The following is a 24,364-nucleotide window of genomic DNA, read 5'->3' as shown; positions in this document are numbered from 1 at the left end:
CTCTCGAAACATAGCCGCTGACGTATGTTTGGTCCTTGCTCACGGCCAGAAAATGGATCGTCCCGACGACGTGAATTTTTTATTTAGCGACGTCAAAGCGCGACGCAGGCTGGTGCCCGGGCCGAAATGAATTTTCAACGCTCCGGAGATGTCCCTGGTCCATACAGGCTGTAAAACAAGTATAGGCCACCGGGAACTATGTGAAGTTTGTGAAACTTCACCGAGGAAACGTGAGTCGTATACCGTATATGGTCAATAATTCACCTACTGCAATAGGTTACACAGACACAAAATAGTTGAACGAAAAAGACATTTATCTAGGAACGCCCTTCTCCGATTTGATATTTTTCTATTCACAAAAAGATTTTAACTGTGTTACGTGAAATATCAATAAATGGCTGAACTTCATCTTACGGGACCAAAAATTTTTAACTTTTTTAGACGTAATTCTAAAACATGTAATTAGTAATTCGAGAACATGCCGAAAATCCAAGATTTAGTGTTAGTATTCACTGGTTGAAAAGTTATGCGCGTATATAATTTTATAATGAAATTGATTTAATCTTTGAATTGGGGGAAATTTCAAGTTTAAATTAATTTTTTAGAAACTAAAACAAATTCTTATAATAAATTTATTTTAAGTTACTTTTTATGGTAAATTAAGTACTCAAAAATTAACAAAATCAAGTACCAACATGGCGACGGCCTTTAGAACTTTAAACACGCATAACTTTTGAACCAGTGGCTTCCTAACATTAAAACTTGGATTTTCGGCGTTTTCTCGCCAAAATCTACAAGATTGCTTTTGATTCCCGGAGGTGAATTTCAATCCGCAAATTAGTTTTCATAAAAATTGAACATATTCGATGAAAGCTTTTCCTTGTTCTAGTATTTCTACGGCTGAAGAGTCTCGTAATATCACGGCGACCATGTTACTCTCTCCTCAGCGTTAAACGTCGCAAAGAATGTCTCCAGAATAATTCACCATAAATACTAGACCACCCATACAGTTTAGAGTAATTGTGCCCCGTAAAACACGACACGTGTATTTTTAGAAACCGCCTGGCAGCGGCACCACCTAAACGCATTCTGTACGCGTGTTTCGATCCTCGTCGCCGTCCTATTAAATAAGCCTCCCGATGAAGAAGAGTCATTGTACCTCCGTTTCCGTTTAGCGAAATGGACCGACACGGATTTTAAAATAAGTGGCTGCACGATTCCAACAACACGTGCAACAGCTGCGAGGAAACGGATGCACTGTTTGTGTTTTCAAAAGGCTTGCCGATTCGTCTTCGTCGAACAAGTTCTACCTTAATGTCTCTTCTCCGGAGAAATACTTCATAAAAATTGTAAATCTCTGGCGAAGGAAATCGTGTGTCGTCGATATTCGTATTACCATGAATGACAATGCTGTTTAAACTGTGTGTATTACGGAAGCAGAGTTATAACACGGTATTGCAAAAGAGGATGAAGTGTGTTCGACTGTTTTGAAATAGCTGTTCTATATTTGTAATTTCACTTTGTGAATGAAACCATTATTGCCGTTAATAAATCATGCACGCACGTAAATGCTTCATGGTGTATCCGTCTCGAACGTGTTTACAAACCCGTAAATTCTCATAGCATCTTTATCGCAAATTCTGATAGGATTTTAAAAGAAACAGAAAATTCGGAAAAGAGTCTTAAAACCAGACTAAAATGTTCAATTTTTATTTAATTAGTTTGAGTAAGCTTCATTCAAGTCTATGCTTGTAGTCGTTATTTTTCAGAAATTTTGTTATCTGTTTCGAGAAGTTATCTCATGGAGAAAGTAATGCTACGCGATTTTTAATCGTCCGCTCGATCCTCTTTTATTTCGATCGATACGGTCGCGTAGTTGCAAAAGTAACAGGCATGATTCATGGTAAGCGACATGGCTATAGAGAGCACGTGTTGTAAGTTCGACATGCAACAAATTCATTGATTGCCACTCACCGATATCACTGCCCCCTTATTTTCAAGCAAGCTCGCAGACAGCTTTTTCCACGTGCAGCAGACGCATCTAAATTTACATATTCAATTTGACAGACGGCCAAAACTGTCTCTATTTATCACTGAATAAGGAGCGTGCGAAACTTTAACAGCGACTCCGTTCAACGTGTCACACGGGAATCGCTCTAATTTTGCACGTTCTTCGCCTTTCATTTACCTTGACCTCATTTTCACCTCCACTGCTATTTTTCCATCACTTTTCCTCCTTTTACAGTTTCTCCGTTCGTGATTAATAGGTTAATCAAAGTGTTTGCTTCTGCTTCTCTTCGTTTGTTGGACACAGATTATACACACGGGCGACTTTCTTAGGAGCTTGCCACTTTCTAAAGCAGCAATCATTTGTAAGAACTACAAAAATCATTGTTATCGTATTCGTTCAATTTTCTTCTATACGTACAGAGAGATACTACATACAGAGATACTTTCTTGAGAGGGGTCATTCTGCAGGTCATTTCAAGTGATCTTTTCCTTTGCGAAAATAGTCCCCGCGGCTTTCTTAAAGAGTTATTAACGAACTAGACGGACCAATCAGATCGGTGAGTCGAACCACAATTCGTCCGTTGTAACCGCGCTCTGATTGGTTCATGTTTTTCGTTAATAAGACGGTAGACGAATGCATTCGCATTTCTCGATAATACTAATAGCTATGAAAATACGCGGCCGAACAATGCAAATTAAGCCTCGTAAACGAAAAAACAGGACTTTTGAGGGAGATAGCGCCCTAGGTCGATCTTTTATCTAGCGTTTTTGTCTACTGAAAACCCCGTGTTTGTATTATCGAGAAATGAGAACGCGAATCCCGCACAATTGCAATCCCGGAAAAAGGAGTATACCCCCATAACTCGAAAACAAAATCACAGAGCACATTTTCGCAAAGAAAAAAGCTACTTCGAATTACCTCAGGAATCGTTCCTTTCAAGGAGGTACAACATTTTTGGGACAACCTGTACAATATACATATAAACGCAACAGTATAAAACAACTTTTGTGAGTGACTGTACGAACCGTGGACCAACTTACGCAGTTTACAATTCGCGACACACCTGAGCAACAAAGTGTAATCGAATAATGGGAAACACGCGACAGCGCAGCGTCGACTAGAAAAAAAAAAGTGAATGGCCTGTATGTATATGGAATGTTTTCTTTGGAATTGAATCTTTGCAATCGGCGGTTCACGCATACCAGAGAAACCGGTCGCGAGAATTTTCTCGTTGTGGCCGGTGCACATGAACGGTGATCAGCATTTAAAATTTTTGCACCTCCGACAGAAACGGGATTTCCTAAGCGGACACGTGAAGCCAAAATGGCTTCGTGTGACAACTTGTCGCCCCAGAAATCGAACAAGGTTAACGAATCGCGGTACTCCCTTCCTTTACGTAACGTGGATCACAAATTCTGCATTAAATCCTATCAACCACCGCAACCATTTATAAGAATCTCCTCTATTTGTTTTAAACAATTTCTCGACGAAATCCTCCTTGCACATTCTACGTTGCAGTTCTTGCATTTTCATTCTTCATCGATTACAAGACTGGTTAATAATAATTTATTCGTAATTATACAGAGATAGAAATGATAGAAAGTGATTTTTATTTGACGAACGAAAGTGGTACTTCAATGTAATTCTGTCGTATTCAGATTACGTAACGTATTACTCTAAATCACAGCACACAGTTTATCCTCTTTTTCTGTTCCGATTAATACAGACGTATGAAAAAGTTGACGAAGTAATCAGATTGAATGTGTGGGTGTCAAGGCTTGAAAAATCGTTCGATCAACAACTTGTTATCCGTTGATTGCAAAATCGTTTGCCCATTATGTCTACCGTTCCCCGAAAGGTCAATAAGCTTGAATAGCACGCACACGTTTCCGAAGTCCTTCGAAACGTGTTGAAATCTGGCAGACGCGGATAATTGTCTGCTGGGAAGACGATACGTGAAAACAGACCGTTGTCCTCCACATAAATTTAGGTTTCAAACTATAATTGTACTTGGTCTCTGTGCGGCACCGTGTTACCGTTGAATCGAGCACCAGTTCGATGTTGCTACCAAGTTAACGGCCGAAGGCCGAGATACGCAATAATTACTTAATTAATGACCATAGTATCCACGGTAAAAGCTGTACTTGAACTTTTCAGAGACAGCTCCATTGCCAACGGAACCGTAACCTTCACGAAAAAGACTTTCGTTACCGGGAATTTTCTCAACGAGACGTTTCCTCTTTCTTCTGCACCTGCATTCTTCCCTCTCTAATATTCTGCACTTTTCTTAAGAGGTACATAACAAAGCATATCGTCACCGCCACGGTGAGAGATATCATTAAATTATGGGTCCTAACTTGCTAACCTCGGTAAAATGGAGATTTCCATTAACTCGACGCTAATTTCCGCGAATTTTCTTTTCTGTAACTTCGAAGCTGATACCGCGAATTTGCTACAAGTACATGTTAAAAGTGGATTCGGACGAAACTGGTAAATCGCAGCTTCCATGGCAACTTCAGGCGCAAGTAGTGCACGATGAAGATATTAAAAGCTCTCCTCGATATCGAGCCTTGGAATCAATAAGAGACGTTTGTTTAATTGAAGCAGGAATATACAGGGCGCTTCAAACAACTGGGTCAAGGTACACTTCTATTCTGAGCGGAACTGCGGGAAAAAAATCGTAGAAAGAAAATTTTGCATTGCTTCAAGAGGCGTTTCTGTTTCAACGCCTTTCTGCATTTATCTGACGAAAACTACGAACTTTGCATACCTGGTATTTGCCATATAGATAGAGGGACGTTCGAAGTACCATCCAGAATTTTTACAAGCATTTTTATTGAAAATTTGAGCCGTTTATTTTAAAAGTGGCCCAAGTCCATTTAATTTTAAATTGAGATATTTAAGAGTTTGCGCGTTTCAATGAAATTAAAAATATACGTATAGGGTACCAATGTATCACACTCCTTAAGTGTATCTGAGAGAATTAAATTTACAATTCCTATTAAAATAATAGCAATTATTAAGTGAATAATCTGTGTCTTCCTACCAAGAATGGACTTGAGCCACTTTCAGAACGAACTAGATTTTTTATAAAATTTGAAACAGATCAAGTCCATTCGATGTAATTTAAAATTGACGTCTTATAGAAAATTTGATATGGTTCATTTCTCAAAAACAGCATATTTTTAACTAATTTATTGTTTCGCCGTTAGAATTCTTTACCTTTTTGAAAATTGCATCCTCCAAAAATCTTGTTAATATTAACATAATTAAAATCTTTTTTCTTGGGGGGGGGGACTTGGCCCCCTGCCCCCCCCCCCCGCGGGTGCGCCACTGTATCCAAGGTCATTTGAAATAACTTCTTCCTTTACGAAAATGTTCTCCGCTGCTTCGTTGAGGAGTTATTAACGAAAAACAAGGACCAATCAAACTGGGAGATTGATTCCGGTTCGGCCAATGACAACGCCACGTTCAGAGCGACCTGTGCTCTGATTGGTCAGTGTTTTTCGTTGATAACTACTGAACAAAGCCGCGGAGAACATTTTTATATGGGAAAAAGTTCTTTCGAATAACCTTAGGAATCACCCTTTTCAAGGAAATAGATTTTTTGCACACCTCGTATAACTTTTGCGGAAGTCAGTATCCTTAATAATTGTTCGCATAAAAGGTACGCGCCAGACCAATCAAGAATTCATTAGCAGATTGTAGATTTTACGTATTTGTAAAATCTAATTTATTTTGTGCATTGAATTTTAAAGGCTCATCGTTACGTTTATGGTCTTAATGTACAGCTACCGTAATTATCGGGCCAGTATTAAAGAAAATAAACTGTTCAATTCCCGTTTATCTAAGCGAGCCCGCAAGAATGCGCGTTTGCAGAAAAAAATCGGAGATATACACATTACCCTTACAAGATGTTTTAATCTTCGTGTGTGAGGATTACAGCTAGAATTGTGATAAACTGTCAGTGAGATAGTAGTAAATACATTAGTTACACGATAATGGCGCATACGTATGTATTATAAATAATAGGATGATGGGTTTAATAACTAACTCGAGCTAGACTTAATAACAGTGCGTGTTATCCGTTACACCTCGTTCTTGCATTCCTTTACCTCGGTTTTAGTCGATTTTATTTGCCTTTAATCCATAATTTTTAATATTACGTTTCCGTGTCGTTATATTGACTCTCCATATTTCTGTTCTTGCCGTTTTTGCGTCTGTGTTTAATAATCGTGTTTAATTTATCGCTGTAACTATTAAATATCTTACGAGTATCCTCAAGTATTGAATCGATAAGCATTTCATGGACGTCGTGCAGTTTCGCTATCAATATTTTTGCTCGAGACAGGGATAATAAATTTCTACCGAAGGTCGAATACGTGGCCATCGGTCGTCATTGTGACGTCAACTACCGTGTGCAACGAGCATAATCCCGTAAAAGATCAACGACTTTGGAAACCATCAACTGAATGCATATCCACAGTCAATAAAAATTGTCACACTTTTTTATGAGATTTATCAGTATGTAGATGAATACAAGTAGTTGCAATTCAAAGTCGTAGTTAACAAATGAAGGCAGCGTTTTTTCAGACTATACAACTATAATTACAGTTATTAAACTCTCGTTTATGTAACTAAATAATCTTCCTTGCGCATCAAAGATACATATACAACAGTTATGCAACTTTTATTCAAGCCTAAAAGTCGTTCTATACTTTCTAATGGTGCTATTGCTTATAAAATGTTTGTTATTTGTTTATTTGGTTAATAGAAAGAACCTCAATATTTCAATAGGACTACACTAGATTGCCAATAAAGCTCTCTCGTATCCAGTATTATTTGATCATTAGATACAGTGACTTGGATTAATATTCGGACGCTCTAAAGAAGACGATAACATTTTTAATATTGTACTATACGATGTGAACTTTTTTGGGAAACTAGAGCAATTAGTTTACTACAGGCTGTGAAAAAAATTTTTCAAAAAATGCGTTTGAAAGGAATTGTGGAAAAAATACCTAGCTTCCCAGAAAAGTTCGAATCGTATAGTACAATATTAAAAAAGTTATTGCCTTTTTTAGAGCGTCCGAATATTAATCCGAGTACATAATTAGGAGAAACAAATATATAATATGTGTAAACTGGGGAAATCGACATAATAGGAAAGCTATAAAATTATTTAAACTAACAAGTCCGAATAAAGTTGTCCGAGGATGCCACTTCCAGTAATTGTTAACTGCAGGTTAATACGAGTCAAGTGAAAGTTATTCACGTTCTCGCATTCCATGTTCAGCATTATTATCTAACAAAGCTTATAATTGGAAGGTGGTCTGTTACGCACAGACCTAAAAGTAATATTATTTAACCACGCCGTCTAATATAGGCAATTTTCACGTGTTGCATCTTTTTCAACAGGAAGCATTACAATTTCACTTCATTTCATTTACACATGTTTCCCAACGATCATTTCGTTCTATTTCAATCGAGGAACAAAAATGATAAAACTAACCGAAGACAGTGTCATACTCGCGTGTCAGAACGAATCATTAAGCACAGATCTACGTTTTACATCATCATTCCAGGAAGGACAATAAAGAATGATTAGAAACTGACGACCCATAGATGGTAGGTCTATTATAAGAATAGAGATACCATCGAAGGAACAAGATAAAGTTAGCAACGAAGGAGATAAACTAAAGTAAACAGCCTTGGAAAATATTTCAACGGCTAAGGATTACTTGGAAAGTATGCATCAAATCAAACAGAGAAGGAAGTGCACGTTCGAATGTCGAATTATTCATCGCATCCGGCCATTAATTAATAGAATCGCATATTGTAATTCATTCCTTGAACAGTAGAAGAAATAATTTCACGGTACAAACTATTGTATAACTGAATTTCAGATTTTTTTCACTTATTCAATGCACTGGTAAATGCACAAAGTGTAACAAAACAAATATATAAAAATTACAAGAATGAATTTATTCAGAGTTTTCACAATTTTTATAATAATATAATAGATTATGAAATTAAATATAATCCGCACACTGTGTATAAATTAATTGAACGGAGTTTATTCAATAACGGGAAAAGCACAAGCAAACCACGTGCTTACGATTTGAATGTAACATGTCAAGTGAGGATCATTCGAGCTAGAAAATTGATGTACTATGAACAAACAACCAACGATTTAATAACGATTTAATAAATAAACAAACTGAAATAAACTGATATTGAATCGACCGTTCCTTGTGTGGAATAATGATTAATTTTGTTTCTCAAAACATAAAGAATAAAGAAAATTGAATAATTTCTAATTGAAGCATCTTCTTATAATTTCAATAATTAAAAAGTAAAGAATGTGAAAGCGGTCATTTGACCGGTCATGGTACAGTTAGCGTTAAACAACATTTGGTTGTCCTTAACCCTCCGACCGGGGAAATTGAGGGGAATACACTTACTCTCTCTCTCTCTCTCTCTCTCTCTCTCTCTCTGTCACTAGGTTTAGTCACGTGGCATCGTGACACATGCACGACAATGACGAAATGCGTCACGTGACCGGGCCGTGGCAGAAGCGTGGAGATGCTCGCCGTCAGGGAATGGTGTCGTGGAAAGGGTAAGGTAAAGTGGGAGACACAAGTCTTAATCTGGCGACACGCGATACATATGTACATATTAGGTGCAGAAATTAATTCGGTGCATTTTTAAGACAAATTTAGTATTTATTTATAATGTAATCATACATCTGTTATTTTTCGAAATAGTCTCTATTATTTTCGATGACTTTGGTCCATTTTTCAGGCAACTGTCGAATTCCTTGACGGAAAAAATATGGCGGTTTTGATGTAATGAATTCGTCAATACCTTTTTGCAACTCTTCCAATGTTTGGAAATTTGTATCTGCTAAATGATGCTGGAGTGATCGGAATAAATGAAAATCCGATGGAGCCAGGTCAGGAGAGTAAGCCGCATGTGGGAGGATTTCCCATCCTAAAGAACAAATGACATCCTTTGTTGCTTTGGCATCGTTGTTCTCTGTTCTCAGAACTGAGCTTGTGCGGTACCCACTGACTTCGTTTCTGGATCAACCCTAACTTATTTAGTATATGGGAAATTGCTTTTTGTGACATCCCAAGTTCTACTGATAGCTCATGGTGTGTTTGTGCGGAATTCCGTACGTTCTTGATCAGAAAGATTAAAGTCGTCGCTTCGAAATCTTTGATACCACTTTTTACATGTTTTATGTGTTACTGCACCTTCACCCAAAGCAGAACAATTCATTTCAACGGCTTCGGAAGTATTTTTCTTTAATTGAGAGGCAAATAATATACAATGTCATATATGTGAGTCATACCAGACGCTGCCATCTTGCTTACTAATAGTTTTTGGTTTAACTAGATCTCAAATGTTGCATAACTGTAAGTGTTGGTACTTTAACGTAACAAAATGGCGGGCGATTATTATTGTCATTCAAACGAGAGTTATAAATAATTTAATATCAAAGCACCGAATTAATTTCTACACCTAATATAGGTAAAATATCGGCGTGGGTCAGAAATGGCTCCGGCATGGCCGTTGAACTCACAGGAGTCCGAGGGTTTAATGTACGGCGATAAATCAAAAACAAAATGAAACTGTAATAAATTACTTTTGCAGGCTCTGAATGTATCAAATTCCACAGTTTATAAATGTCTACCAGAACGTTCACATCTGTTGAACCCTTTAATGAAAGATGGAAATTCCAGTTTCATTCCCGTTTAATTCAGCAGCCGCGGAAAACTGGGATTTGCATAAAAATCCGCAGCCCGCTAATAACGTCTCGCTCTCATTTTAATGGCCCGCTGTATTTACGGTCGCCCTGCTAAAACGTGTCTAGGGAACGAACGTACCCCGGTTCAGACGGCTATTAAATATTCTGTCCAATGAACGTTCCGTGAAAAGACTTAATTGATCAGTTAAAGCTATCCAGTTCTTCTAATATGAATTAAGCGAGTGGCGACTTCTGCTTTTATCTTGCGGCGGCTTGACTTTCTATTATTCGACGGACAGATATAGAGAAAACGTTTCTGTGGATCAGGTCGGAGAGATGAGACACGGGAAAACGATACAGTGGGGGGAACCCTTTAGTGGCCTCGAGCAGAAAATTCACTTTGTTCTAACTCCAGTGGCCCGACACCAGGTCAGATTCCCTCGTAATTTCCTCTGGCATTGTCGCTTGTAATTAGGCTTGCTTACAGAAATAAAAATAGCAGGTGCCGCGAACAACGAACAAAGCGTCGTTACGAGTTTCTCGTAATTGGAGAAACACGCTTCGAACACAGACGTCATATACTGGTCGAAGTAGTCACGCAAAACATTTTTACGTTATTTTTAATTTTCTGAAAATTGAAACAAATGAGTTCTTTTACATGTTAAACGAATTGGCTTGCTAAAACGACGGGTACAAGAATTTTCGAAACAGATTATTATTGTTCGAAATTGCGAGGAAGAAGGTAAAAGTCTTTAATCAATGAGTTTTGTAGATCTGTGTCAATTATATACGAGGAGGATTTCACCGAAACCGGTTAACTTTGTTGTGAGCCATAAACATTTAAAAATTCCATGACAAGGCCGAAAATCTATACGACTTCTCCAAATATTAATTGCTTATACACTGCTCGAAATTACCATAAAGCCACCTGATTTTTTGGCGAAATCTTTATAATTATGTCATAGTAATGAGAAGCTGATGCAATAAAAGAAACCATTTACATGATTACATTCATAAATATATTGTTTATTTACAGAAAAACGTAAAGTTAATAGTTTAACAAAAAACGAACTGCGAGATTTCCATAAAGCCACACGTTTTTTAAGTAGATAACATCAAGATTATCGAAAAAATTTCTTCTATGTTTACAAATTAATACTTTGTATAATTGCCAATTCTTCGAATAACGTCGGAAATTCGGTTAGGCATTGATGAAATCAAAGTACACGAAGAGTTTCTGCTTCGATGGATGTCCACGTTTCGATTTTGATGATTTCATCAATGCCTAATCGAATGTTCGACGTCATTCGAAGAAATGGCAATTATACTAAGGATTAATTTGTAAATATAGAAGAATTTTTCGATAACCTTGATGTTATCTACTTTAAAAACATGTGGCTTTATGGAAATGTCACAGTTTGGTTTTTGTTAAACTTTACATTTTTCTGTAAATAAATAATATATCAATGAATGTAATCATGTAAATGGTTTCTTTCATTAATCCTAAAATGCTATCGTACATCAGCTTTTCATTACTATGACATAATTATAAGATTTCACCAAAAAGCTTTATGGTAATTTCGGGCAATGTACATATTAGGTGATATATCCATCGGTACAAATCAATTTTGTTTATGCTCGTCTATTAAGGTTTGAAATTAATTTTACTTATGTTCATCTACGAAGATTTCAAATGCTGCCGCATCCTGCTGGAACGAAGTACTACAATGGATATTTTTTGCGTAACGGGAATACCCCGCGATAAGAAAAAAGCACCGTTTCGCCAGTTCCTGTGAAAGTATGCAGATCACGTATGCGTCTATCGACGAAGTATGAAACGCACGCTCTGATTTCTTCGCGAGTAATTATCAGCAATTACGCGTCGCTTCCCACAGTGCCTTGTGGTCGATTACTTTTTTTCGGAATAATTATTACAACAAATGTTACGGTCTGTTTGAAAGATTAAAGTTATCGCGTACGAGTCGCCGTCGCAGCGGAAACTGTTCGAGAAAAGTAAGCTGGGCCTCAACAAAAACGGACACGATTTCTCTTCACGCTAATCTTGTTCAAGTCCGAGCTAACAAAGACGCAATACCCGGTTATGTCACGCATGAATAACCATTAAATAATTATCAAAACCGTACGGACATTGACACAGTGCCGTTATGTAAACCTTGCACGATCATTTCATTCTTTTGTATACAACATATATCATTATTAAAATCAAAGCATTCGAATAAAAAGTAATTATATTAATTAATTCTGGCGATGCAGGCATAAATAATTAACCCTCATCCGTCCCTCATTTCACGAGAGAACTGTTAGAAATATAAAAATCACGAAGTTTCGGGCAAAACCTACAAATAACAGAACAGTATAACTTATTTCGGGAAAATCGTGTCAAATTGACAAGATGGACGGATGATAATAATAATAATCATAAGGATGTACAAAGTACTCGAAGATGTCATAATTTATTGATTCGATTCCGAGAATTCCTTCTCTAACAAGAGATCGTTATTAAATATATGATAATTACCAGTAGCGGTAATTACATGCAAAACGGTAACACTTCTCCGCGTATTATAATTAACTGCTTTACATAAATTAATGAACTCTCCCGTGCGTAAGTTCCGAATCAAATATAATTGGTAAAAAGACTGAAGATTAATGATTTATGACTACCTCTTCTTTCTGAAACAGCTGATTTGAATTTCATAACAGGACTCTTTCTCGTTAATTTCGCGATTAGACGTCATAATAAATTGTTCTAATTCCTTTTATAATGAACATTTTTTACACGGCCAATCGTGTAAATCATGTTTCTCTGATTCGTCCGTCCATAGATAAAATAAGGCTTCAATAAATATTTTATAAGGCCGAACTTCATCTCATCATTATCAAAATAAATTATATCTTGAAAACAAAATAGTGTTATACCACCGGGATCAGCCAAAATAACGTTACTAACACAGTTTTATCAAACTTTAACGCCATTAAACGGTAAACCATGATTACTTCCTCGCAGCAATTGTTTTGTTTCTGCATAATTGGCACGGGACGAAAACGTTATACAAAGTAACAATTCTCGTGATTTATTTCACATACAATTAGCCCAGACACCGGCAGCCCGGACCGCTATTATAATTACGAAGCCGTGCCGAGGGTCCGTGATCAAATTTTACCAACGCGTTCGAACGCCTCGTACAGATTAAAAAATTCCGTAACACACAATCTCACGAGAATTCCCTTTCACAGTTACTTACCCTTGAAGTTACTCACACTGTTCCGATGATTCACTCAAATTCTATGCAAGATTGGATCAATGAATCATGCTCAGGTAGTGAGAGGTCCAGGTGTACTCAAATTTCGATCCTTGCTTTCACAAGTAAACGAAACGATTTGTCGCCCGGTTCTCGAGTGCCGATCAGTAAACTGTTTGTTATGCTCGTGCGTAAACAATAGATTGTTCAGGCAGTAACACGAAATTATGTCCTGGAGTCCTGTGGACTCGCGAGCAGAGTTGGGCATTAATCAATTAAAATTTTAACCAAAATTGATTGATTAATGTGTACGATTAAAAAAGGTAAGCATTGAAAAATCGACGATTGATGAAGTTAATCGTTATTTAAAAAAGAATATCATCGAAAAATCGGAGACTGATTTAATCAATTGTTGAAGTTAATCGCCACACGGTCTATCCATAAATTATAATAAGCAGGGAGAGAGAGAGACAGAGAACGGGGATGGAGAATTGACAGAAATGTATCTCAACAAAAACTCAGTTTACATTTTTTTCAGTGTGCATACAGTTTTGATACCGTACTTCATTTCGAAATTTCAGCAGTTAATCATTAATCAATTATCCGATTGACATTACAATTGAAAAGAATCGTTGATTAAATTTTTGCCCAACTCTGCTCGCATCTTCCTTGAAGAATTTTGCTAATCGTTTTTGCAATCCCTGTGTTTCTTAAAACAATATTGCTAATGGTTTTTACAACCGTGTGTTGCTTACTTAAATAATTTTGCTAATCGTTTCTATATGCTATTCGTTAAAAAAATGTTCTAATCGTTTTTATACCCTTCTGTTCTCTAAAGATTCTGTTGAAGAACTTCTAGTTAGGTCTGTTTTCAAAAAAGGTACTCTACCTTACTGTCTACATCGGTTTGCATTTTACAATGTATGGAAACATCGATTCCAATATTCCGATATCATTATATTCCTTCCTTCCTTCCTTTAATAGCGTGTACCATGTGTACTGTGCAGCGCAGTGCAGTTCGTGTTCCAGACAAACGGAGTGCAAACCGAAGAAGGCCATAACAGCTCGTAAAGGGCCCACCTGTGGCCAACATGTGTTCAAAGTGAAACTTCTTGTCCTGGTTAGGAGAAGCTATAATTAACTATTTCTCCGGTGACTTCTATTCGGCAGATAGAGCCGCGCCGCGAGACAGGTATTTGTCCCTAAAAAATGAAAGAACCAGGCACGGCTTCTTCGTCCCTTTCAGCTGGTCGGGTCCCGCTATAAAATCGTAGCTGCCAACCGTTTTGTTGCCAAGCCAATTGTCGAGTAGAAAAGAAAGTGTCGGAATCTGTTAAACAGATGACACGTGACTTTCCTCGCAGATGTTTTGTAATTACGGTCTGGTGTGAAGCAGATTCTCAACAAAGATAGGAACATAATGCAACCGCGTCACCCGGAGAGCGCAGTTTTACACCGTTTTTCGTTCCTGCTTAAAGAACTATGGTTCTGCGAACTTTTTATTATGCTCTTTCATTTTTACCACGCGGCAACACATTTTTCTGACGATTTTCTCGAGGCAGTCGTTGGGCGAAGCGAGCAATGAATGATTCAGTACATTTTAATTGAATGAAGTGAAACTTTCTGAATGCGATGAGACTTTCTAACAAATGTAGCATTCGGAAAAGCTCATTGTATATTTATAAATGTAATATCAAACGTATCGATAATGTGTATTTAATTAACAGTTCATCTATTTCATCTGAATGTCTGATCAAATTCAACTCTCTAACAATGGCTCGTCATGAAATGATAAAGAAGGTACGCCGTGAAAGGATTACACAAGCCCGCAGAACAAATTTTCCGCGTGCAGGAAAGAATGCATTCGACTGGATTCGAGGTTTTTCACAATGAATTTAATGGCGCACTTAAAGGGAGGTCTAGTCCCTGAAAGCCGGGGTAGGGGGAGGGGCAACAACAATGCTGCGTGATTGTAGAGCCGTTTAATTGGATAATATACATTTGGTAAAATATTCCCTTTGTCTGGTTGAACGAGTGCGCCCCAGCCGCGATTCCCAAGGAAGCGGTGCATCTATGAAATTAATTTAATAGACACGAGGAATTCCGTCCCGCATAGAAATGATGAGAACCGTGTGTCTCGTGCATGTGAACCAGCTGGGGCGAAAGGAAGAAAAAATCGGGAGGGGAAACGGACGAGGGAAAAGAAAAAGACACGGTGGAACAGAGAAAGGAGAGGAAGAGGCCCATCCGTTCAACTTATCCCCGTGGATGCGCGGAACACACGACCGCGAGCCAATCAGTGAAAGGCGTAACGTGTCATTGACACACGTGTACGCGACCACAACAAAAGCCAGCGAATGGAACTCTGCACACGGCGACGGCACGAATTTCCAGCGCAACATCGACGTATTGTTACATACCGAAAGGAAAACTATAGAAGAAGCGTTTTTCGCGAGTAGCACATGTGCTGGCGAGGCGCGATGAGCTGAGCTGGTGCTCTTCATTTCTTAAGCTACGTCCACATTGAGGCAGCAACGAATTCGATGCAACTGGACTGGGAGATCACAGGCTGTTCGAGTATTCTTAAATAATCCAGACATTTTAGTGATCATACCTGAATAATTTAAGGTACATTCGAGCTGCACTTATTTCTGGCGACAAGCTGACTTGTTCCGAACAGATAACAATGAGCGAAGAAGACCTGTATCAGCGTTATCGCTGATAAAGAAAGGAGAAACGAGAAGTGTAGGTTAGACTGTGCCCTGTATTCGAAACGATCGTCTAACGCGAATAGTTCGGAAGATAATTAGATGGACGAGCAAAGACGAGTGACACTTTGTACAAAGGGGTGACAACGAGGTCTGTATCGATTTCCAGCACACAGGGAGGCATCTTCGGCGCGTCTGTACCCGTGGAAATCGAGCGCGGCTCTCTCCTGATTATGCTCGGCTGCTCGGATAGTCATTTTTCATCGAAACTCATCTCTCCTCGATAGGCACTTCCGTGTTCTGTTTCGCTGCGACGCGCAGAAACCGTAAAAGAAGGTAAAAGAAGCCCGCGCGTACGCGCGTCATTATCGCGATTATTCGTAACTTGTTACGGGGCTCCTCGCGATCCGAGGGACTCGGGATCGAGAAAAGCCCTCGGGCGCCCGCTGCTCGCAGGTTTTATTGCGTTAATTAGACGCGCTCGCGTCTTAATTGATAACGGACTTCAAACTGGATACGCGCATGGATTTTGTTGATGGCCGGCGCTAATTTATCGTTTCCGCGCGGGTTTACGAGCCGATCCCCGCCCGAAACAGAATAGCGACCTCCGATCGTGTCCTTCGTCGGCGAGATCACGAGGATGCGTTGATTAGCCTTAACTGGATCTCTGATTTATTTGACAGACAATTATCAGCTACTTTCTGAACGGCCCTTAGCCAATTAGCGACGGACATTTCTCACGACTGTACGATTGACAATGCTTGCGACTATTCGCAGCTTCATTTAGATCCCGATGTTTTTTGAAGTGATTAGTAGAGGTAGAGGTTGTGATACGACCCCCTTGTCGTTTTTGATATTACAACAAAGACATCTAGCGGAGCGATATAAGATTGGTAGCTGAAAAGAAGTGACTTGGAAGGAATGCGGGGAGGCACGCTCCGAGTCACATGTATTTCCGGCTCTAACAAAATATTGGCTAACAATAAGCCTAAAGATTGGGACTACGGAAATATCAATGATGGGAACACGCCTTGGCCCTGTGCCGTCGCAGGTGATCTCTTTTCAGCTTCTAATAATACAAGGGGTTGAAACAATAATAAAGCAGAGTTGCTACGGAAGTAGAAGAAAAATACGCTAAAGGAAACCCCGAAAGAAAACTCTCTTCATTCGTGATTGCAGCTTCCACCGCAATCTCGGCCCTAGGTCGTTTAAAAATTATGTATACTGGTAGACAAAATTAGAAGACACTGCATTTAATTCTCCAGTTAATTATCGTGTGCGCATATATGTGTAGGTACAAGTATTTGAATATCTGATGGAGACACATCAGTTCAAAATAAAATATTTTAAATGATTTCTTATAATTTTGTCCACCAGTCTACAAAATCCCGTCGTTCCCAGAGCAAACAGGTTTGTTGCTCGCGGTATACTCAAGAGATTGAAACAATAATAAAGCGAGGTTGCTGGGAAGCAGAAGAAATCTCCAGCAAAGCGCTGCGGCAGGAAGCACCGGAAGAAAAATCCGCTTGGTATATTCCTCTTCATCATTCGAGATTGCAACCTCTATCGCGACCTCGCCTCTGCGTAAACTTCAACCGCGAGCAACGAGGCGTCTTCGGGTGTGTCTGTGCATACCCCAACACGGTGTATGCGACAGAGATCCCAGACGAAGAGTAGCAACACGCCCGAGCTACCTGCCTCGGATAATCGGTATGATGAAACGACGACCGGTTTTCTCGAACGGAGGATACACTTTGAGTGCATCCTCTGAAATTATGGGTCTCCCTTCCTCCCTCGTTCTCTCTCTCTCGCTCTCGCTCGCGCCTTCCTCTTTCCTGCCGAGGAGAAACCCCGCAAAATCGCATCTTGCTACCGACAGATTGAATCTCGGAGCTGGCGGAGACAGAGGATACTTCCTCACGAGCCGTCAATCGATACCCGAACGACCAGCACGCCGATGGTTACCCGACATTTTTGGAATCTCCTACACCCGCTCGCCAAATGACGCCCGAATCAATCGTCCGGCCGCGATCGCGCGAAAGATTCCCTTACGTAACCAAGTGACCCGGGGCCGAGCAACAAAAGCTTGGAAATCAATACCCTTAGCGAGAAGCTTTTTTTCCTCTCTGCCCAAGGATAACGCAATTATAAGGGTTTTGCGGACAGGTGGCCAGAGAAACACGTGATTCCCGGCGAATTTCTCCGGTGCATCCTCCGCGATGCGATGCTGTCGAACCTAGTCAAGTGGTCTCCGTGCTGGGTATGATCTAACAGATTTTTTTACGGCACATATTTGGCAGTCGAAGTGCTCTAAAAAAATCTCTCAGAATCCACATGTTATGATCAGATAAACAATTGGCCCGTTAATTATTTTATTTTACTATCTTCATTGTACTATTATACTCATTCTTATCCATCAAATGATCGTTAATTCGTCTATGCTTAAAGAAATGTTCTCAAACTCAATCTTACACTTCGATCCGCCTAATAGTTTCTATAATAATGTGTTAATGTGGATCGCGTTCCAAGATCAAATATGACATCGTGTATTGAGAATGATTGTATGAAGAGAGAGAATAGTCGAGAGAGATTTGTCTGTTTATAGAACACTGTGTGTTTTGATAAATCGTTTCGGGGCGAACGTGCGAGTGATCTGTTCTAAGTAACCATCTTCTTGTTTATTTATAACTAGATCGCGGATGTTCATACGAGTTCACATTTTCAATCGGAGGCTTTCTACACCAGGATCGCAAGAATCATTTTATTGATGATAGTATTCTAATTTCCCAATAGAGAAAACATAGCACGTTTTGTTTATAGAAGTTTTACGCACGTGTTGTTAAACAACTCACGATGGTATCAGTTGCTTATCCACGATTGGTTAGTATATCTACAATCTAATGTATTTTACGGCAGTCAGTTCGCAGGATTAGATATATATCTGAACTCTTCCGCACTTAAACAAAGTGAAGATTTAATCATTGAAAAATGAATCGGATAAACTTGACTGTACTGATAAGCCTGTTATCGCTTAATGAAGGAAGGCATGCAGTTGGTAATGAGATCATTATAAATCATAAGTGAAAAACAGGTGTTGTATTTAATAGTGTTTATATAAAGAAAGACTTCTGTATGTCATCGGATATGGCTAGTGATACAATTTTATCATTTCTTGAAATGCATTAAGTAAATCGGAAAAGAGAAATAAAAGAGTAAAAAGATAACTAGATAAATAGAGCAAAAGAAAAAGGGAACAAAGATAAAGATATTATCGATTCGTGGCGATACCGCTCTTTGCGATAAATAATATAATATATCGATCAACTGACATTTCGAGGTAAATATAGCCTTTTATGGCATTTCCATTTATCATTGAGCAGGGTCGATGGATTTTCAACCTTTGGTACACTAATAATAGAAAGGGACGCCTAAACATACGACCTTTTTCTATAATCTCTCGCACATAAACGAAGCACAAAGCTCTTAAATATTATTCATTGATCCACGTTCGGGTCGCAAAACTTCTATGAAAAATAAGGCACGCATGAAGTGACATTTTGCAATGGATGTAGTCTTATACAGCTTCAAAAATAAATACTGCCAAGCGCGTAACCTTTTCTCTTGTTATCACAAGACATTTTTCAAGGTCTAATTCAAGATGTATTTATCAGAGCCTTATTATAACGAAGTATGTATACCGAAGTAGTATAGAGAGTATAGTATACTCAGAGTTGGGCAAAAATTTTAATTTAAATGAAACTTTTTGAAATTGAACACTTTTCATTGAGAAGAAAGCATTGAAAATTTATTTACTTTGACTCTCTTTCTTGCTTTGCTTTATTCGTTAATCGTTAGAGCGTAGATAAATAGTAGAATTTTAAAGAATCTTCAGTGCCACGAATGCGGTAGATCTGCAGTCTGATCGTAATGCGAAGCACGTCACGCATTGTTTTCCGTCTTTAAACAGTGGCTTCAGACTCGTATGTGGCATCTGTCGTCACAAATAAATATTTTAACAAGACCAAATTCCACAAACCGCTTCGTACATGCTTGTTATGCGTGCTAGCTGAACGTGACAATTCTATGTCAGCGCACACTTAACCGCACATTTATTAAGACGGTTCCTTGCTCTCTCTGTAACAGCTGTACATTGCCTTCACGTCAACATTCTCTGAGCGGACGACAGAGGAGTAGAGGACAGAGAGACTCTTTCATTATCCTTCATTTTCAACCGACAATATAACTTAACCCTTAACCTTTCTGTCGTTGTAACATATATGCTTCGGATTTCTACCAAATTCTTCTTCATCGACGACACAAATGATGATACCCTCCGAAACCATTGATTGGAAAATGATTTAATTTCTTCGTTTCAATTTTTGTAAAACAATAGAGAACGAGGGAATTTCATTTACAAAGTGTCCCGAAAATGTACTTCCTTGAAAGGAGTCATCCCCGAGGTCATTTCAAGCAACTTTTTCTTTTGCAAAAATGTTCTTCGCGACTTCGTTGAGAAGTTATTAACGAAAAAGAAGTAGACCAATCAGAGCGTGGTTACTGGAGACTGATTCCGGCTCGGCCAATGCCAACGCCGCGCTCTGCTGTAGCCGCGTTTCGATTGGTCCGTGTTTTTCGTTAATAACTCCGCAACACAGCCGCGGTGAACATTTTCGTAAAGGAAAGATTTACTTCGAATGATCCGAGGAATGACCCCTTTCAAGGAAAGGGAAACATTTTTGAGATAATAGTTATATTAAACTTTTAACACACTGGTTGCATATGCCAAATTGCACATATGAAATCATTCTTGCATCTACCAGTAACAGAAACAGATGGACACGAGTTTATCAGTTATTGTTGCAGATTCCACTCGGGAGCAGATTATGAATCGTTGAAACGAATTATTCTTAGCAGATCTCTTCGTAATTGCATAAATTGAGCTTCCTCGGCAGTTGTCTCCGGAGTCCATTGCTAATTTAAACGGTGCGGATCTCTTCCTTTCTCACGGCTCTTCGTTGCTACGTCGTTGGCCATAGCTTTTCTTGGAAATAGGCTCCACTATCGCTATGGTGACAGAACTTCTCCGAACGTTTCACATTAGAATTCTCGGTATGCGAAAACGAATCGTCGGTGATTCACACATCCCACACTTCGTCCTTTCGAAGGAAATCCGACCACGTGAAAGTTAACTGCTCGTAAATTTCGAGTGGAAAAAGCTTTATGGATCAGTTCTGTGTCGGTCGATACACTAAATCTCATCCCATAAAAATAAATCTTGCGGTGATGTTTTTGCCAGTCGATGTAACAGAAGAATAGTGGAACTCGACAGACTTATACGTTCGCAATAATTCATTGTGTTCTTCGTTCAATTAAACGTTTCATCGTCTCCGAGTGTATTCTATTGGGTTGGCAAGAAAGTAATTTCGGTATTTTAAGGTAAAATAAAACCGAATTTCTTTATTCAAACGATAGAACTTTAATCAATGAAATATTTTCTTATTTATTCTTTTTGGCAAAAGATCATCGAACAAAAGGGAAAATATCTTATTCATTAAGGTTTATTGCTTAAATTGGCCTCTCTATTTCACCTTAAAATACCGAAATTACTTTCTTGCCAGCCCAATAGTTTCGAGAGAATCGAAGATGGATAAAGATGTTTAAAACTATATGTATACATATCTTGGATGTATACGGTACAAGAGCAAACATTAACCGTAATTGATCTTCCATGCAATTTGTGCTACAGGAAGTAATGGCGTCGTAACTTAGACATAACTTTCGAAGTAATTAGAACCGGTACGAAATGGGCACGTACGACGTAAACAACGCAGGATGGTAACGATGTACCACGTTACGAGTTTACCTTGTATTTTCGACTGTTATTGTAGGCAGGGACAACTGTCATAACGTGAGAAATATTTTTATACGTGAAATCATTACCCGCAACGTTTTTGCTATTTTCTAGTGCACTGTGTCACCTTGTTTACAAAGCTACCCACAGACGAGACAGAGCACACTGTCGCTCATAATTGACCGACTATTCTGAGCATAGTGTAAGCAAACACATATTTTTGTAACAAAAAACAACGACTTTCGAGATGTTCCCTGCTCGTTACAAAACAAACTCGGAAAAGATTCATTATCTTCCATTTGTATTTAAAATTCATAGTTATATGAATGGTGACATCAATTTTCCCAGAGGAAACTTGCTTCGAGCTTCCTCAAAGTTTTCGACAGTTACTAATGGTCACCAAGACTTTAATTTTCTATTATAATTTCAACAAATACTCTCATTAATGAAACAGGACGTTGGCCGAGTATTTAAAGGAAAATTGTCAACTATCCAATTAGGTGTTACTGAGCACGAATTGAGCGCAGTGGTGTATTATGCACACAATTCGATTTCGGATTTAGTGATATCGAAGCATTTCGCTCGCAGCATTGCAGACAATTATGCCAAGCGTTGAATGCAGTTTCCATTAGAACGGAAAGCTCATTGTCTTAGAAAGGAGCACCAGATGGTCTTTGTTACTACAGACACAAGTACTTGCAGTGATTGGCGTAAGAGACCGATATTTTCGCTTGAAAGACCAGCGCTTCTCCTTTAAAAAGCACAAGTACCAACTTGTCCTCGAATTCTTATCAATATTATTTTACAGTTCCAAGTGACCAGACGTTCTGACAGGATCTGTGCAGATTTAAAATTATAATGAAACTTTATAGACTTTTCCTTAAAGGTTAATGTGTACTACTCCATCTTCATAATATGTCTCGTGTACAAAAATACCTTTCCGAGTATAAAACAATATTTTTCTATATTCCATAAAATTATGCTAGAAAAGTGACTGAAGTTTCTATTTTCACAACACATAAAATTATTAGATTTTTATATGAATATTTTTTTCGAATCCATTTCATTCTACATTTATGGAGTAAACGTTCTCCTTGAAAATTGAATTCTAACAAACAAAAAATGGCACGAATTTTTGATCACGTTTTCTAGGAAATCGTCATAAGTGTACACGATCTTATGCTATTATTCAAGTGCTGTTTAGAAAATGCGCGTGTGCGTTTTTTAACACCTACTGTTACACTCCCTTGTGACTATCGTTCGCACAACTGTATCCTCGCATGAATTAACTCGTTTTTAATTTCCCAAGAGAATAATCAGACGGCATAACGTTTCAGCATTCTAGGAGAATGTAATTAAATTTAGATAAAAATCGGCACATGTAAAAATTCGTTACGCATGTAAAAGTACTGACGAGAACTGAATATTTGTTTGGTCATAAAACATAATACTTTTCTAAGCAATATCTTGTAGTGATTACTTGAAAACAAAACTAACTGCTCTTGATTTTATGGTCCGTATAATTTATTAGAATATTTTTAACAAGCAAGTTACCACCAAAGTGATAAAAAACCACTAAACGAGATTAATTTACATTATCTGAAAAATAACCCGACTGTGTTTATCCAATTTTATAGCGTTCTAATTGGTGTATTTCATAATTTCATATAAAAACAACCGTGCAATCACGGTAATTGTGAAACAAAAAATTAGGAACCCGTTATTTCAGAGTCCAGTCATTCTAATCATATGATACACGATACACATCAGTATCCTGCTGTTCGAACTATAGGTCGATACAAGATCTACAGAATTCAAGAAAATTGAAGTTGAAATATCTCTTGGTTTAATCATTTTTTGCATCGAATATGTTTCTAATTTAAAAAATAAAGGTAACCTCTTTCATCATTATGTAGACCTCGTTATACCGAATAACTTTCGTTAATCAAGTTTTTTCATATTTTCTAAAACAGCAGAGATAATGATGTGCTAATATGTACTGGACCACCCAGGGCCGTGCGACAGATTTTTACATTATGATGCAAGTATTTGAAATGGCGCTTAAATGTTTTTTCTTTAGAATAACCTTCGATTGTGATATCAACTATCAACAACAACAATTTACTACAGTTTTACCCTTCTAACTTTGACTTTAGAAAATTCAAGTTAATTAAGGACGTGTCTAGAGTGCTAGATTTAATAGAAATTAATGATAGATTTCTAAGTTCCATTTGGCATATTGACCTTCTTAATTTCATTGAAGTAATGTTTAATAATAGTTTATTGAACTTCTAGCGTGTTTTGTCATCTATATCCTTGAGTTTTAAAATGTCATATAAAAACTGAACATTTTTGCTATGGATTTCCAGAAGCGTGAATCGTTCATTCGTACAATTAACGGTTGAGAAATTGAGAAAAGTTTATTTTAAGTCTATTCTCCTGTTGCGTAAAGCTTTTCTTTATTATTAAATGGTTCAAATTGTATTTTAATTTCGCTGTTTATGCCGCCCCCTTTTGGTGTCGCCTCTCTGTACCATAGCACGGTACAGCCCTGGGACCACCCTGTATATTGGGGTCCTCGTGTCATGTTTTCAAATTTATAGTAGAAAAAGGATGCGAAAAAAACATGAAATTCAAGTACGGTTATTTCGACGACCAAAGAAGCTAAAGATAAAGATCATTCTTCCTGCCAACTATAACAACATCCGTTTCCACGGTGAAGCCGTAAAACCGAAAACACGAAGACACGACAGGTGTCCGGTAGTGGATGGCATAGAG

General features: G+C 38.2%; 1 protein-coding gene and 1 long non-coding RNA gene across 3 annotated transcripts in view; both read right to left on the bottom strand.

Annotated features, from left to right (window-relative positions):
- LOC143207101 (serine/threonine-protein kinase PLK1) overlaps positions 1–24,364 on the bottom strand; it is a 47,274-nt gene that overhangs the window by 21,611 nt on the left and 1,299 nt on the right. The window lies entirely within an intron of this gene.
- LOC143207108 (uncharacterized) lies at positions 5,300–24,361 on the bottom strand. Its single transcript, XR_013008619.1, has 2 exons — positions 9,087–24,361; positions 5,300–9,004 (listed from the first exon to the last, which is right to left on the bottom strand). It is a non-coding gene; the product is annotated as an uncharacterized LOC143207108 (long non-coding RNA).

The sequence above is a fragment of the Lasioglossum baleicum genome, chromosome 3 (genome assembly GCF_051020765.1).
Source record: "Lasioglossum baleicum chromosome 3, iyLasBale1, whole genome shotgun sequence".
NCBI lineage: Eukaryota > Metazoa > Arthropoda > Insecta > Hymenoptera > Halictidae > Lasioglossum > Lasioglossum baleicum.
This window is presented reverse-complemented; position numbering and strand designations above follow the sequence as displayed.